General features: G+C 45.7%; 1 pseudogene; it reads right to left on the reverse strand.

Moving 5' to 3' along the window:
• Positions 1-4,367: 4,367 nt before the first annotated feature.
• Positions 4,368-4,485, reverse strand: LOC126238160 (5S ribosomal RNA; annotated as a pseudogene).
• Between the last annotated feature and the right edge of the window lie 658 nt (positions 4,486-5,143).

Consider the following 5,143-nt stretch of genomic DNA (forward strand, 5'->3'; position numbering starts at 1 on the left):
AACATGGATTCCGGAAACAGCGATCGTGTGAGACCCAACTCGCTTTATTTGTTCATGAGACCCAGAAAATATTAGATACAGGCTCCCAGGTAGATGCTATTTTCCTTGACTTCCGGAAGGCGGTCGATACAGTTCCGCACTGTCGCCTGATAAAAAAAGTGAGAGCCTACGGAATAGCAGACCAGCTGTGTGGCTGGATTGAAAAGTTTTTAGCAAACAGAACACAGCATGTTATTCTCAATGGAAAGACGTCTACAGACTTTAAGTAAGCTCTGGCGTGCCACAGGGAAGTGTTATGGGACCATTGCTTTTCACAATATATATAAGTGACCTAGTAGATAGTGTCGGAAGTTCCATGCGGCTTTTCGCGGATGATGCTGTAGTATACAGAGAAGTTGCAGCATTAGAAAACTGCAGCGAAATGCAGGAAGATATGCAGCGGATAGGCACTTGGTGCAGGGAGTGGCAACTGACCCTTAACATAGACAAAAGTAATGTATTGCGAATATATAGAAAGAACGATCCTTTATTGCATGATTATATGATAGCGGAACAAACACTGGTAGCAGTTACTTCTGTAAAATATCTGGGAATATGCGTACGGAACGATTTGAAGTGGAATGATCGTATAATATTAATTGTTGGTAAGGCGGGTGCCAGGTTGAGATTCATTGGGAGAGTCCTTGGAAAATGTAGTCCATCAACAAAGGAGGTGGCTTTCAAAACACTCGTTCGACCTATACTTGAGTATTGCTCATCAGTGTGGAATCCATACCAGGTCGAGTTGACGGAGGAGATAGAGAAGATCCAAAGAAGAGCGGTGCGTTTCTTCACAGGGTTATTTGGTAAGCGTGATAGCGTTACGGAGATGTTTAGCAAACTCAGGTGGCAGACTCTGCAAGAGGGGTGCTCTGCATCGCGGTGTAGCTTGCTGTCCAGGTTTCGAGAGGGTGCGTTTCTGGATGAGGTATCGAATATATTGCTTCCCCCTACTTATACCTCCCGAGGAGATCTCGAATGTAAAATTAGAGATTCGAGCGCGCACGGAGGCTTTCCGGCAGTCGTTCTTCCAGCGAACCATGCGCCACTGGAACAGAAAAGGGAGGTAACGACAGTGGCACGAAAAGTGCCCTCCGCCACACACTGTTGCGTGGCTTGCGGAGTATAAATGCAGATGTAGATGTAGACACAGCTTAAAGATGAGTCGATGAGCCCTCTGCCAGGCACTTCATTGTGAACTGCAGACTAATCATATAGCAGTAGATGTAGATGTAGAGGCAGGTGAAGACGTAGAGCTTCCAGTAATCCTCTGACGACGCTTCGAGGCGACACTCTGATTGTAGCCTCTGCACGGATTTCAACAGTTTACATCCTTCTATTCGTGAGAGTCAATCGAACAATCGTCTGGTACTCGTTGTCCCTAGTAATGTTCTCCAGCAAATGTTATTGCTAGAAAAACATAGTCCTCTTTTTACTGTTATGCTGTAATAGCTAAGCTTAAGACCTTAAGAATTCCCCACGCCTCTGTCTACGCATTGTTATAATGAGAGCTAACTGTTTATAATATACTCCAAACCATGTATGGAGTCAATGTAACATTATTGCATTACATGAAAATTCTTTGTTGTTGTTGTTGTGGTCTTCAGTCCTGAGACTGGTTTGATGCAGCTCTCCATGCTACTCTATCCTGTGCAAGCTTCATCATCTCCCAGTACCTACTGCAACCTACATCCTTCTGAATCTGCTTAGTGTATTGATCTCTTGGTCTCCCTCTACGATTTTTACCCTCCACGCTGCCCTCCAATACTAAATTGGTGATCCCTTGATGCCTCAATGTATGTCCAACCAACCGATCCCTTCTTCTAGTCAAGTTGTGCCACAAACTTCTCTTCTCCCCAATCCTATTCAATACTTCCTCATTAGTTATGTGATCTACCCATCTTATCTTCAGCATTCTTCTGTAGCACCGCATTTCGAAAGCATCTATTCTCTTCTTGTCCAAACTATTTATTTATCGTCCATGTTTCACTTCCATACATGGCTACACACCATACAAATACTTTCAGAAATGACTTCCTGACACTTAAATCTATACTCGATGTTAACAAATTTATCTTCTTCAGAAACGCTTTCCTTGCCATTGCCAGTCTACATTTTATATCCTCTCTACTTCGACCATCATCAGTTATTTTTCTCCCCAAATAGCAAAACTCCTTTACTACTTTAAGTGTCTCATTTCCTAATCTAATTCCCTCAGCATCACCCGATTTAATTCGACTACATTCCATTATCCTCGTTTTGCTTTTGTTGATGTTCATCTTATATGCTCCTTTCAAGACACTATCCATTCCGTTCAACTGCTCTTCCAAGTCCTTTGCTGTCTCTGACAGAATTACAATGTCATCGGCGAAACTCAAAGTTTTTATATCTTCTCCATGGATTTTAATACCTACTGCGAATTGTTCTTTTTTTTCCTTCACTGCTTGCTCAATATACAGATTGAATAACATCGGGGAGAGGCTACAACCCTGTCTCACTCCCTTCCCAACCACTGCTTCCCTTTCATGTCCCTCGACTCTTATAACTGCCATCTGGTTTCTGTACAAATTGTAAATAGCCTTTCGCTCCCTGTATTTTACCCCTGCCACCTTCAGAATTTGAAAGAGAGTATTCCAGTCAACATTGTCAAAAACTTTCTCTAAGTCTACAAATGATAGAAACTTAGGTCTGCCTTTCCTTAATCTAGCTTCTAAGTCGTAGGGTCAGTATTGCCTCACGTGTTCCGATATTTCTACGGAATCCAAACTGATCTTCCCCGAGATCGACTTCTAGTAGTTGTTCCATTCGTCTGTAAAGAATTCGCGTTAGTATTTTGCAGCCGTGGCTTATTACACTGATAGTTCGGTAATTTTCACATCTGTCAACACCTGTTTTCTTTGGGATTGGAACATTGTTATTGTTCTTAAATTGATTGGCTTACTGTGTTCCCCCCTGGATACAGAAGATTTCCAGCTGGGAGGAACTTCAAACCGTCCGAGTCAGTTTTTCTCTGGAGTACAAATCCAGGCGCCAACCGGACGCGTGGTGCCTGCGACAGGTGGCGGCATTGCGCCGCTGTTATCTGGCAGGGGGCGGCGGTCAGATAAGCCCGACACAGCAGGCCACCGGCGCTGTGGGCATTTTTCCGCCGGCGGATCGAGGCCGCCGAAAGTGCAAAGGGTAGTGACTGTCTGAGCCGCCAAGGCACGATTACGTAGCGGCGAAGCTTCGGTCAACGAGAGCGGCGGGCACGATATTTATGCCAGTTAAGTCCGGAACATTTTGCTCCTTTCAGACACACTAAAACGGAGCATAAGAAAAATACCGTCTCTTACCATGGTTCAAATGTTCAAATGTGTGTGAAATCTTATGGGACTTAACTGCTAAGGTCATCAGTCCCTAAATTTACACACTACTTAACCTAAATTATCCTAAGGACAAACATATACACCCATGCCCGAGGGAGGACTCGAACCTCCGCCGGGACCGGCCACACAGTCCATAACTGCAGCGACTAAGACCGCGCGGCTAATCCCGCGCGGCTTACCATGGTTACATGAATCACTTGTGATTAACACTCTTGGATGAAACGACCTCGCCTGTAGGCCAGCCTGACATCAACTTTGACCCCGTGCAGGAATTCTTGTACGCCAGAATTATAGCCGCTGGATGTTGATCGATGTAACTGTAACAGATTAGCAAAGAAGCACCGACTAGCATTGCACCGACTAACATTGTTTCCTAGCTGATCACTCACCCGCGGATCTTCTGTTTCAGGCATTGGACTTCGTTTCTTACAGCAGCTGTTCCACCGCTTAGTAAGAAATTGATTTACAGAAGGGACAGTAGGGAAGCTACAGTCAGTGAAAGTCGGGAAAATCTGGAGAACCATGTATTCAAAACTGAACACACAAATGAGAGGTATCCCTGTTACAAATTTAATTAAATTATCACCCACAGATGGCAATAGGCTTGTTATCAGGACAACTTGAAAGTATACAAGTTCACACAACAAAACCTTCTTGAGAATAGAGGCCAGTTCCCAGAGAGAGCAACGAAATGAAATAACAGATATCACTACAACAGAGCAAACTAACCATGGGTCACACTTGCGATACCAGTAACAGGCACTCCGTCTTAAGGCCACGAGTGGCCTACCGGGACCATCCGACCGCCGAGTCATCCTCAGTGGAGGATGCGGATAGGAGGGGCGTGGGGTCAGCACACCGCTCTCCCGGTCGTTATGGTGGTATTCTTGACCGAAGCCGCTACTATTCGCTCGAGTAACTCCTCAATTGGCATCACGAGGCTGAGTGCACCCCGAAAAATGATAACAGCGCATGGCGGCCTAGATGGTCACCCATCCAAGCGCCGACCACGCCCGACAGCGCTTAACTTCGGTGATCTCACGGGAACCGGTGTATCCACTGCGGCAAGGCCGTTGCCACACCAGTAACACGGTCGGCCAAAACAGCTTACCATGCTGCATGACGATCTTCAGCGCCAATATGTTACGGCGCAGACCTAGCGCAATCGCAACTATTGTAATTGCGATGTGCTTAGTAACTGCACTAGCTACTTAATGGAGGTAACTGCCGTAGGCTGAACCTCGCGATATTGACACCTGTGGAAACAGCAACGGAATGGGGCGGAGAGCTGTTCCCCAGGTTATTTAAAGTCTCGGTCGATGAGTAATGGTGCTCCTTCGCGCTACTCAAGAAGCTCCTTGTAATCAACCAAACAGGGGTGAGAGCTGGGTCCGTCCCTGCTGTCCTGGCCGGCTGGAGTGGTGGAGTACCGGCCCTCATGTTGGATGACCTGAACTGGTGCGAATTCTCAGAACGCGGGAGAACTGTGTGTGCCTCCGCCACGGCGTGGCTTCAACGAAGATTCGAAATAACGGCCATAAAAAAAAAGCTAGATTCCGCCATCCTGGGAGTTTTCTATGTAAATTAAACGGGGAATGTTAAATTTGTCCTGCCCCTTCCAGCCGACGGTCCTCTATGTAGACAATACCTCGGTACGTCTGTCGACTCGGGAAAATTAATTTAGTTGTATCAATTCAGCAATTAAGTTTGATGAATTGTTAATTAATTAATGAATC

This window comes from Schistocerca nitens, chromosome 2, assembly GCF_023898315.1.
Source record: "Schistocerca nitens isolate TAMUIC-IGC-003100 chromosome 2, iqSchNite1.1, whole genome shotgun sequence".
Classification (NCBI taxonomy): Eukaryota; Metazoa; Arthropoda; class Insecta; order Orthoptera; family Acrididae; genus Schistocerca; species Schistocerca nitens.